This window comes from Lipotes vexillifer, unplaced genomic scaffold (assembly GCF_000442215.2).
Source record: "Lipotes vexillifer unplaced genomic scaffold, Lipotes_vexillifer_v1.1 scaffold306, whole genome shotgun sequence".
Taxonomy (NCBI): Eukaryota; Metazoa; Chordata; class Mammalia; order Artiodactyla; family Lipotidae; genus Lipotes; species Lipotes vexillifer.
The window spans coordinates 3,700,677-3,713,630 of record NW_006789814.1 but is presented as its reverse complement, the minus strand read 5'-3'; the positions used below and the strand labels follow the sequence as shown (position 1 = coordinate 3,713,630).

Sequence of the window (12,954 nt, the reverse complement as noted above, 5' to 3'; positions counted from 1 at the left end):
GAACCGCTTTGCTGTACACCTGAAACTAACACAACATTGTAAATCAACTATACTCCAATAGAAAATAAAAATTAAATTCGAAAAATTAAAGAACAACAAAAAAATAAATTAGGGGAGCCACATGCACTGCTGGTGGGGATGTAAACTGGCTGTGCTTCCTCTGAAAACCGTACAAGCATCTACTGAAGTGGAGTATACGCACATCCTATGGCCCAGCAGTGTCATTCGCTGGTGTATTCCCCAACAATTAAGTGCCTACATGCACCAAAAATATGTGCAAGTATGTTCAAAGAAGACAAAAATGAGAAATAACACAAATGTCTATCAATAGCAAGTGCATAAATAAATTACAGTGTATTTGTACAATGGAATACCATGTAGTAATGAAAAAAACAGTAAGCTATAATTAGTAATGCAGTAATACGGATCCATGTCATAAAAGACACAAGTGAATATATGTTGTATGATTCCACCATTTATTTAAAGTTAAAAAGAAGGCAAAACCTACCCATGACCATGGAGGGCAGAATGGCGGTTAGGGAGCGATACTGGCTGTAAGAGGCCACGAAGGACCTTTCTGGGGTGCTGGTCATGTTCTAGGTCTCAATCTGGGTGGCAGTTACACAGATATACAAAAATTTAACTGGGCACTGAGATCTGTGCAATATAATGAATGTACAGTCAGCCCTCTGTATCCATGGGTTCTGCATCCCCGGATTCAACCAGCCACAAATTGAAAGTTTTTCAGAAAAAAATTCCAAGAAGTTCCAAAAAGAAAAACTTTGATTTGCAGTGCAGCCACAACTATTTACATAGCATTTACATTGTATTTACAACTATTAACATAGCATTTACATAGTATAAGGTATTAAAAGTAACCTAGAGATGATTTAAAGTATGTGGGAGAATGTGCATAAGTTATATGCAAATACTACTCCATTTATATAAGGGACTTGAACATCTGTGGATTTTGGTATCTGAGGGAACCAAAGGAACCAGTCCCCACTGATACCAAGGTTGACTGTATATTACAGTCCACAGAAGGGGAAAAAGAAGAGTGGCATAGTAGAGGTCTAAGGTGTTCTTCCACTCTGGGGGTCAAAAGACGGAATAACAAGAAAGTAGAAGGAAGCTGACTTTCTAAACAGAAAAGAAAAACCTCATTTTTAAAGAAACATGAACTTTTTTTTTAACAAAGAAAAATGTCTAAAGGATGAAGGGGCATGAGCTATGTTAAATTCTTCCATATTATTGGAATTATTTAACAAGACATGTTTTACTTTTATAATTTAAGCCAGAGGTCAGCAATCTTTTTCTGTAAAGGGCTAATTAGTAAATATTTTCAGCTTTACGAGCCATATAGTGTCTGTCACAACTACTCAGCTCTGACCTTGCAGCTCGAAAGCAGCCATAAAAACACAAAGTGCATGAATGGATGGGATGTGTTCCAATAAAACTTTATTTACAAAGACAGGCAATGGGCTAATGTGGGCCATAATTTGCAGGATCGTGATTTAAGCAATCAAAAATGGAAATAAGATGATTAAAAAATAATATATATATGAACAAGAATAAATCCCAATTTAATCATTGTTATAATCTATGATATTTATTGGGTACCTACTGTTTGATGGGTATATACCAATTATACTATTTAACTTGGTGAGATTGGTGCCTTTACAATCCCCAATTGAAAGAGGAGGAAACTGGCCCTTAAAGAGGATAAGTAAGGCTTCCCTGGTGGCGCAGTGGTTGAGAGTCCGCCTGCCGATGCAGGGGACGCGGGTTTGTGCCCCGGTCCGGGAGGATTCCACATGAAGCGGAGTGGGTGGGCCCGTGAGCCATGGCCACTGGGCCTACACGTCCGGAGCCTGTGCTCCACAATGGGTTAGAGGCCACAGCAGTGGGAGGCCCGCGTACCGCAAAAAAAAAAAAAAAAAAGGGTAAGTAAATTTCCCAAGGTCATAGGTCACTTCTTATATCTGAACCCAAAGCCTTTGTTCTTAACTGCATGCCAAGCTGCTACATTTATGATTTTTTTGTGTGTGAAATGGTACCACCAAAGTTGTAATAAATTACCAGGATATACAAAATGTCCACTAAAATTTGTATGTAAAAATAGTTAAATGCCCCCAAAAGATGAAAAGACAACTCACTTTTTTCCCCCATTTTCACCAGTATTTGAAGGAATTCAAATTAAGGCAACACTGCACCTCCTAAAATATCAAAACAAATGGTAACACTCGATGCTGCTAGGTTATTCTAAAATTGGTCCATTGATTCATTATTAGAAGCACTTTTCAATGGAGACAAACCTTTGGGGCATTAATATGAGACTATAGAGTGAGGCTTCTAGAGATGTTTACAGCCATTAACCCTTCAAAATCTACATCTAAGAGATTGTTACAAATAAACAATTCAAGAGAGAAAAACAATGGGCAGAAAGATGTTCATTCCAGCATTATCTACATTAGGAAAAAAATGAAGTGTTTAACATAAGGAAAATAATGTAATGAATTATGGCTTAATAATGATTATGGTATTTTAGTCAAAAATTAAAATAACTGTGAGGACCAGATTATGTAACGCCATGCAAAAATGTTTAAAATATACTGGTAAATGAAAACAGTAGAACATAAAAGTGTATATAACCAATAATTATACTTATTTAAAGAAATGCGTCTGTAAGTAACAAGGTTCAGAAGGTAATATATAAATTGAAAACAGTTATGTTAAGGTAGTAGGTTGGGGTGATTTTATATGTATATTATACTGCCTTTCCAAATTAAAGTGTTTAAAAAAATGTAGACTGGGACTTCCCTCGTGGCGCAGTGGTTAAGAATCTGCCTGCCAATGCAGGGGACACGGCTTCGATCCCTGGTCCAAGAAGATCGCACATGCCTCAGAGCAACAAAGCCCGTGCACCAAAACTACTGAGCCTGCATGCCACAACTACTGAAGCCCAAGCGCCTAGAGCCTGTGCTCTGCAACAAGAGAAGCCACTGCAATGAGAAGCCCGCGCACCACAAGGAAGAGCAGCCCCTGCTCGCCACAACTAGAGAAAGCCCGCGTGCAGCAACAAAGATCCAACGCAGCCAAAAATAAATAAATTTATTTTAAAAAATGTAGACTGAGAGGGATTTGAGGTCATTGCTTATCCATCCCGTAAATCCTACATAAGGGTCTGTGACATCAGTGTTTGACTTACCAGCAAACCATTCATTATGTCTTATTTCACCTTTGATGGTTCTCTCAACATTTGACTTTCCCTGGTTTGACTGATTCACTGCTTGTCAGGCAGGAATATGGCACCGCTGACCTTGTTCTAATCCTGGTGTCAGATTGATAATAAACACTGCAACTCTGGATCTCAAGAAACCTATCGGGAAATTCACTGTGAACTTACACAAATGAAAACCCTCGGAGCTTTAACAGAGAGGGAGAGTCAATGGCTCTCCAGGATATTTATGGATTTTATCTGTTTCTTCAGTAAGTGCCCTTCCATTATTATTCCAAATATGTCTCTAGTTAAAATTAGGAGGGAGATAAACAAGTCTAATTTCTATGGCACCATCTGGTCACAGGCCAGTGAGGAAGCACTTAAGTCCTTTATTGCTACTTTATGCTTAGGATTGACACATTTCTTCCTTTGAAAACATTTTATTTCCGAATGAGTAGTTTGCCCTGGACTTTGTTTTTAGGTCATAGGAGGCTCAAAGTGACTTAGTCGCTGGGCATCAAAATGTTCATTTTAATCATCACCGCCTTTGGGTATATATCATCAAAGCTGCTATTTTGTGTATAAATGAGGTTTGGGTGCATGTAAAAGTCACTCACATAGAGTGGGAGCATTAATGAAATCCATAGGAAAAAATTAGACTCAGTCAACTCATCAGTAATGGTTTCCGGCCACATGTCCCTGGTGGTTTGCAATAAGACCACATCTGCATGTGTAAGGAATCAGGACAACCATCCAATCCAAACCTGGTTCCAGATCTAATTTAATCAATAGAAACACTGGCTCATTTTCTGCCCAAATGTGGGTCTTTCAGTCTTGCCTGCTTTTTTTTTAATGCTGTTATTATGGTCAATACATGACAATGAAATCTTTGGAAGCAACAAACACTTTCATGTCTATTTTGTTCCTTTCTGAATGAGAAACATTCAAGCCTATTTGACTACTTCTGTTAACAGTCTCACCCAGTATCTCCTATGTTCCTTTTTGTGGTCAGCGTGCAGGCTGACACAGCTCCACACCATTTCTTCCTTGGGTTTTCACAATCACCAAGGTCTCTGGATATGGAAACTCAAGTAAGAGACCTGAGAGAAGGAGGATGAATAAAACACAGGGCCAACATCCAACTTCATAGACTCCAAATGGGTGGGGTCTATTGGCCACTGACATTGATATCCAGTACTTGCTAATCAGAGAATAAGAGGCTTCTAAATGCTAAATACTGTTATTCTAAAGAGTGGTTCTTAAGTCTTATCGTGTATTAGAATCACCCAGAAAAGATGTAAAAATGCCCTGTGGGGTGAAAAATTAGGTATCTGTACTTTCAACAGGCTCCCCAAGTGAGTCTGATGAACACAGAAGTGCCAAAAGCATCTTTATAAGTAAGGTAACTGTGAAGGCAACAGAGCCAAAGCCTTTAATCATTTTTATGTCCCACCACCTGGAGCTCGGAAGCTGCTCAGTTATTCTTTGTTGATGAATGTCTAGAGGGAGAATGAATGAATGAATGAGCAAATGTGTGAATAAACTGGGGGGCTTTGTCTATGGTCCCTGGCCTTTGCTAACTTGATTACAAAGTTTGTGATTTACAGAGTAGCCTTGCTCAGCCCAAACTGCGATTTCCACCTTTGAAGTCTCAATTTGATTAAAATACGTTTAGCAAGGAACAACAACTTTCTGAAATGCTGGGGATTATGCAGCTCCGAGGATCTCTGTGGGGAGCAAGCAATACCAGCAACCAAGGCAGTCCTTGTGAACCTGGAGAGGCTGCTCTGCAAGCCTGTATCGGGGCCAAACATCTGACTCCTCTTAATTACATCCTGTCCTTGTTTCATTCCTTCTCATCTCTTGCTTCTGGATCCTGAGTTTTCCCCAAACTGCCAGGGTTGAATGATCTCAAAAATTAGGCTGAGCCTTTTCCCATGGTGCCAGTGCCTGGGGCATGGACAAGTCTCCTTCTCCGTGGAAAGATGGAAAAAACATAGGTCACTTTCTCTCCCACCCTCAACCCCTGTCGCCAAGTTATTTTGCCCAGTATCACCTAAAGGCGAACCATGCTGTTCCTTCAGTGAAAGAGGAAGGAACAGAGGCTGGATGCTGACGCACCTGTGTTTAAATCACAGCTTTGCCCCTTCCCAGGTGGTAACGCCTGCCTTATGAGATGTCTGGGAGGGTTATAGGAGATAAAGGAGAAGCAATACAGCATAATGGTTCAAACGAAGGCCCTGGAGCCTGCTTGCCCAGGTCAGACTGGCCACATACTAGCTTGACACATTACTTAACCTTCCTGTGACTCAGTTTCCTCAACCTGTAGACAGGGAGTCGTAATCATAACTCAGGTCATTGAATCACCGTGAGGACTGTATGAAATTAATACATATAAAGACAGATTATTTTATGACCCATAGTTATCCCTCTGTGTTACCTGTCGTTATAAACGTCCATAAAAATAACATAACAATGATAATGGTAGCTTTGAATGACTTCCATTTAGAGTCATGGAAAACTGTCTCTTCCCCCTCCAAGTAAGTTCCCAGATTCTCGGCACCTCCTCTCCCACAGATCCCCCCCCATCCTTATTTTGGCGTTTATCTCTTTAAATGGTCCAAGGCTACTGGTTGACATAGGGTGTTGCTGAGTCATCTGAGGACACAGGGACCTATGTCATGAAGAACTGATGGCAGGGGAGGCCAGCGGGAGACAGATTAGACTTCTCTGAGGCAGGAGTGAGTCAGCCGGGGGTATGTGCCCAGCTCCACCAAGGAGCTGAGAAGGGGTAGCAGACGGCTGCCAGGCTTGTTCAGTGTCATCTTCAATATGGCTAATGGCTCAGATGAACAAACCAGCCTGCTCTAGATGCCCAGGCTGAATATTGCCTGACTAGTCCCAGCACACCTCTCTCTCTGGTCTCTCCTCTCCCCATCCTGCCTTTCTTTGCCCTCTCATCTCTCCTTTTCCTCCTCCTCTTTTTCCTATCTCTTCCTCTGTCCTTCCTTTTGGACCATTCTTTTCTCCTTTATCCCTTTATCATTTTATTCCTGCTCTTCTTTCCCTTCTTCCCCTCGTATTCCCTGTCCCTCTTTCCTATCTGCCCCTTCTTTCTTCCTTTTTCCATCTAAATCTTTCCCCTTCCCTCGGAAGAACCTACGATTTCAAGTCTTCTCTGCCTTTCTTGTCTTTCTCCAGACAGTCTAAGACCAGGGTCATCATACTTTTTCTGTAAAGGGCTAGATAGTAAATATTTGGGGCTCTGCAGGTCCTATAGCTCTGTTGCAACAACTCAACTCTGCCATGGTAGTGAAAGCAGCCACAGACAATACCTGAATGAATAGATGTGGCTGTGTTTCAATAAAGCTTTACTTTCAAAAACAGGCAGTGGCTGGATTGGAGACGTGGTCATAGTTTGCCAAACCCTAAGGAAAACACTCCTTCTCTCATTCACCTCCTTGATTACAAACCACAAACTCACCAATGATTTATGACCCACTCCGGTTCTAAAAGCCAGGGGATATATAATCTTGCTGATTATCTCTCCCAGAAAAATTGCGTTAAAAATGAAAAAGTAAAACAGAGATATTTGCCTACTATAGCACACAAATTAGACAACAGAAGAACTTGCCTGTCTTATAGTGAATATGGGGGTCAGAGGTTTGGGAAGATTGTCAGACTGAACAGTGATTTAGTGATTACCTCTTTGGGTCTCTTCCCTAGAGACACCTGATGTCCTTCCCAAAGAAAAAAACATCCCCTTCATCAGAGAAGATATTTAATTAATGAAATAAGCCCCCCAAAAGTATATCTGTGGTGTTTTCAAATCCATTCATTCATTTATTCATTCATCCACGGAGTTTTATTTGAGCACCCACTAAGTGTGAAGCTCAGGAATGACTCCTAGGGGAAACGAAAGGGCAACAAGAATGGACGTGAAAGAGTGTGCCCTCCAGGGACTGACAGTGCGGGGCATGGCAGGGGACAGGGGACGTGGAGAGGGCAGCAAGGAGTAGGTGTCTAGTGTGTGCCAAGCACCAGACTAGTTTCCTTATGTTTGTTCTCACACTCAATCCTTAAACAACTCCAATTTAAAGATGAGGAACCTGGCACTCAGAGAAACAGATTGGCCGTGCAGCTAGGAAGCTGCAGAACCTTCCATTGCACCCCTTTTTTGTGTTGGTTTGCTAAATGCCACAAGAATGCTGTAAGCATGGAGCTAAAGGAGTTTATAGTTCATAAGCATATCTAGAGCTGTAGTCTTTAAGGAAATGGAGTACATGGGCTAAAGGATGGGTCAGATATCAGAGTAGGAAATGGGTTCAGGAGAAGATGTAAGAAGGGACTCCATTTTTAAAGGGGGTTGCATGGAAAAATCCACGCTTACCTGAAAAAAATTCCAAATGGTGGAATTTCAAATACTGTAGGTAGCTGAGCCGGGAAAATATTTAGGAGTGAGGTGGCCTTCAGTGATTTCCTCAATCCACACACCACACCTTTCCTAAGCCAGCCCTAAGAAGACAGGCTGCAAAAGCCACACAGAGATGTGCCCATCCTCAGAGTGGAAGCGTGGGTGCCTCACCACACAGGCTGCAGGGGTGTGTCCAGCTCTCCCTGAGACTCGGATGTTGGCCCAAAATATTAAGCTGGCAAGCTGGACGAGGACAGTGCTGAGGATGTTAGCAACCCATCCAGTGGCTCAGAGCAATTTATGAGAATCCTAATTAGATACACAAAGAACTTGTGCAATCGCACAAACACCCTCGACTCTGGCTGGCAGCACGGGGTCTCTCACCATCAAAAGCCATCCTGCGCGCTTCAGCGGAAGAGCCGCCAACAAATAAAGGAATCAGGAACACTAACACTGACCCACCCGGAAGCAGGGAGGGGGATTCTCCACTGACTACCACCCCCCCAGCACTGCCCCACACCAAGACCTGTGAGCATCTTATCCTGGCGCAGTGCTTTCCAAAGCTCTAGAGTCTATTGCTGCAAGGTTCCTTATTGACAAAAGAGCAGAGGGTGTGGTCCTTTCTGATTTGTTATCAATTTGAATGAGTCTTTAAAGCGATTGCTTGCAAAGTTGCAGTACAAAAGGGACAAAGGGAACACAATGCACCTATCCAACTGAAATGATATAGATGGAATCTTGAAAACATTTCATATATGATATTTATCATATATGCCCAAATATGATATAATTGGGGTCACTAGCTAGTTTTAAAACTGGGAGAGTCCCAGCAAAATAGGTTGAATTGGTTACCCTAGAATACAATATGAATACAAGAGATACATGTGTCATATCTTTCAAATATTTACATATGATATCATATATACCTAAACATAAGTGCAATGGAATACACCATATAAATAATTTATAGAAGTATATGATAGGGCTTCACTGGTGGCACAGTGGTTAAGAATCCACCTTCCAATGCAAGGGACACGGCTTCGATCCCTGGTCTGGGAAGATCCCACATGCCCCAGAGCAACTAAGCCCGTGCGCCACAACTACTGAGTCTGTGTGCCACAATTACTGAAGCCCGTGAGCCTAGAGCCCGTGCTCCGCAGCAAGAGAAGCCACCACAATGAGAAGCCGGTGCACCGCAACGAAGAGTAGCCCCCGTTCGCCGCAACTAGAGAAAGCTTGTGCGAAGCAACGAAAACCCAGTGCAGCCAAAAATAAATAAATTTTAAAAAATCAATGGTTTCCTTCTATTTTCTCAGCATCACTTGCTTCTGAATAATATTATTATATCATCTTGTTCTCCTTAATATCTTTTTGCTGGCCTCTATACATCGAAAGTGCTTTAACCTCTATGATCTTCCTTCTGACTCTTCAAATCCCAGAATCACATAAAAAAATTACGAAATCCATGAGATTGCTGGGGCCTAAGAGATCTCCTGTTCAACCTCCCCTTTGAAACCAGAAATGCCATTTTTTTTAGGTATCAGACTTACTCATTCTTTATGTTCTCACTCAGCTGTCAGCTTTTAGGTGCCAGGGTGATAACAGGGACCCACTAGCTACTTGCTGGTTGCTGGATAAGTTAATGAATGGGGCTTTGTGAACTCTGGCCTATTCTTATCTGTGTCTAGATCTTACTTGTTTTCTTTATGACTTATTCTGTCTTTTCATTCTTCCATCAAAAAAAAAGCTGATATATCTCATATTTCTCCTTGAGCATTCTCTCACCTACCCAAGATACCAAAGAGTATATATAGGTATGTATATATATAAACAATATATAGTATATATTAACTCATAGATATATATGCATTATTACAAATATGTTCATACTTTGAGATTAGATATTTTAGTTTCATACATTGGCAACCAACTGGACTGTAAGCTCCTTGAAAGAAAGAAGGAAAAGACCATGAGATCGCCTTCTTGGAACATCAGTGCCTGGGCACGTGTGTTTCTCAGTAAACGTTGGGTATTGATGATCAATGCTGAAAAGTACCTTTGAGTGTCCCCATGGTGCACTTCACTGTTTCAGAAAGAACACGACAGTTAGACAGGAAAGGCCTTACTAGGATCCTGTGCGTCTCTTAAGGGAAATCAGTAGCCTGTTTCCTAGGGAAATGCCTGGCAGGCTTCACGTAAGAGGTTTCACAATAATCAAACACTCCATTCAAAGGTTATATTTAGACAGCTCATTAGGAAAATTTTTTATACTTTTGACACTCATTAGACTTGTAATCGTCCACCGAAGCTACTCTATAACAAGAGATAAACACTCCATTCCAGAGGATGAATAATAATTGGGGACGGCTCAGCACTGTGCTCTTTCCAGGTCTAATTTCAAAGCATAATTAATCCTGCTGATGCTGCATGAGATAAGTGAAATATTTATGCAGATGTGTTAATTCATGTATTTACTCCTAGAGAGACATTCAGTACTGGACACACTTTGCGAGAAGATTATCTTAAGACATCCCCTGGAGCAACGTCATTTTCTCTCCAATGTCTTTGCCCCCAGGTGGTCTCTAAAGATGAAGCTGTGAAGATACATTTCCCAGCCCAGAGAGTCTGACCAGGAAAGCCACTAGTCGGGACAGAAAAGATCTCTAAGAATCTGGATGCTCTGCTCGTACAAAGAACACACCTTTGGCTTATCTGGATGCCTTTACTTTTTATTTTTTTTTATTTGCCACAAAGAGGACATTTTCTGTTCAGCACCGCACTTCCATGATGCTAACTTGACCATATTATCAAAACCACGATGCTAACCGGGCTGTGCTGAATGCTGGATTTGTGGATAGACAACAACGATGAGGAGGGGGAGGGGGAGGGGGGAGCAGGGTGATGATGGCGTTGATAGCGCTGGGGGTGACGATGGCAACAGCTAGCATTGATTGAACCATTTCTATTTCCAGGTGGCTGTACTTAGCTAGCTCTTTACATAGAACCTCTCATTTTGTGTTCGTGACAACCTTATCAGGTAAATATTTCTGCATTCAGTTGAAGATGAGTAAACTGAGGCTAAGAAAAATTTCCCCTTTCACAGAAGCATTTGTAAATGCGACAATAGATATTGTTCACACATACACTAAATTACTTTTTCCTAAGGTATCTATATATCTCAAGCATCTGATTAGCCAACTTTGATGGACATCCTAGAGAACTGAATGAAACAGGAGTCTTACATGATTGACCCCAGTCCAGAGTAAGGCCCCTTAAGTAGAGACTGCCACTTACTCACTAGGGGACTCACAAGTCCGCTGAGCTGAAGTTTCCTCCTCTGTAAAATGAGTATAAGCAATATTTAACTTCATAAAGTTGTTAACGAATATTAAATTAAAGAACACATGTAATGCATCCGGTATGGTGACTGGCATATTCTATTCCCCAAATATGTTGCTATTTCATAATAGATGCTGCAAGAGTGATAGCAGTGGTAGGTAGGAGTAGAGTTAGAACTGACTATTTGACAGCTACCCATCATATTTAAAAGTTTCCTGTCAAATGAAATGCATCCTGACACCAACCATTCATCCATGCATGTATTTATCCATTCAATCCTTCATTGACCAGTTACCTGTCATGCTCAAGATTTTGTAGTGGTTACTGCTGGAAACAAGACTCTCGTTTGCCGAGAATTGCACCCCACGTGGAGGTGCTTAGTCAAGCACTGTGGTGGAGGGGTGCTTCACTCCTCTCTGTGTCCACATGCCTTGTCATCTAACTCCCAAACTCCTCCCACATGAGGCAGAGTATACCTCCAGAGTATACTTTGGGCTTGGCCATAGGACTTACTTTGGACAGAAGGGTGTTAGCTGACGTGGATCTGACAAATCAGAGACTTGAAATGTGCACGTGCAGGTAGGTGTTTTTTCCTTTGCCTCCATCAGCCAAGGGAAGAGCTTTTCCCAGGTAGGTGCTGCCCCTTCAGCCTGAGACCCAGAATAAACATAGGTGGAACAGAGACCACAGAGACGACCCATGGTCTTGCAGCATCAGGGGAGCCACCACGGCCTGAGGCAGAGCTTCTCCACTCAACCTGTGCTCCCACGAGCAAAACAGATGCTATTGTCGTATACCTCCAAGATTTCACAGCAACAGCTGAGCAACACAGCCACAAATCACTATGACACAACAGAGAACACGGCTCTTGATCTGAGGAAGGTACAAATGCCCTATAGGGAATTCAAAGAATCAGATGCTTTCATTTGGGAGAGAAACATAAAACACACTTAGATTTCTTGATGGCACTGTGAGAATCCAGGGTTTAATTCTGGGAGTAGAGACTGTAAGGCATTATGCACTTTGTTCAAATTCACACCAACCACAGGCACTAACCTCTGCCCCTTTCAATACCGTATTTGGCCATGGTGGTTGCCAGACTGTCCTCTACCAGCTCTAGACAGGCGTAGCCTGTCCTGGCACCATCTCCCGAATATAGCTTCCACCGTTCTTGAAGGCAGCTTCTGCCCTATGCCCTGAGCTTTTGTTGCCTACTCACGCTTACTCAAGTTGTAAGGGCTCACCTGCCATCCCTGCTGCCTTTGCTTTACCTGTCTCAGTTTTGGCAAGTCCAAGGGTAACTAGCATGCCATGAGAGGATTCTAAAAACCACGCTAGGGAACAATGGGCTGCGGTGAGATCACCAACTATGAGTAGAGAAGTACCATCATCCCATTAGACTGTAAGCCCCACGAGGGTGGAAACAGTCTTTTTCTGCATGACAGGCAGCCCAGAGGTGGACTGTAGAAGAGACCCATGGGATTTCTGCTCACTGTTCCCTTTATAGAGATTGGCTCGCCTTCACTCCTCCATAGGATAATAGTTGGAGCTGTTGTGTTAGTACAACGTAACCCCACCCCTTATTCACTCCTGATGGGTCCAAGAAAGAGTGCTTGACCCAAAATGCATCAGGAATCCTTCCTTTGAAATTTAGAATTTGGCAAATAGAGATTGGGACTTATTGTAGCCTTGTTACATAATGTCACTGCTCTAGAGCAGAGTTTTTTTAACCCTGATACTATTAACGTTTGGGGTCAGATAATTCTGTGTTTTGAGATGTGGGGGGCTGTCCTGGGCATTGTAGCATGTTTGCCAGCAACCCTCACCCCTGGCCTCTACCCACGGATGCCGGTATCAAATAGCCTCCCTGTCATGACAATCAAAAATATCTCCAAACACAGCCAAATATCCCCTGGGGGGCAAAATCACCGCCCCGCACTGAGAACCACTGCTCTACAGAGAGGACCTATGAATTCCTGCT

General features: G+C 42.3%; 1 protein-coding gene across 1 annotated transcript in view; it reads right to left on the bottom strand.

Annotated features, from left to right (window-relative positions):
• The window catches only part of GRIN2A (glutamate ionotropic receptor NMDA type subunit 2A), a 378,152-nt gene that overhangs the window by 27,749 nt on the left and 337,449 nt on the right, over nt 1-12,954 (bottom strand). The window lies entirely within an intron of this gene.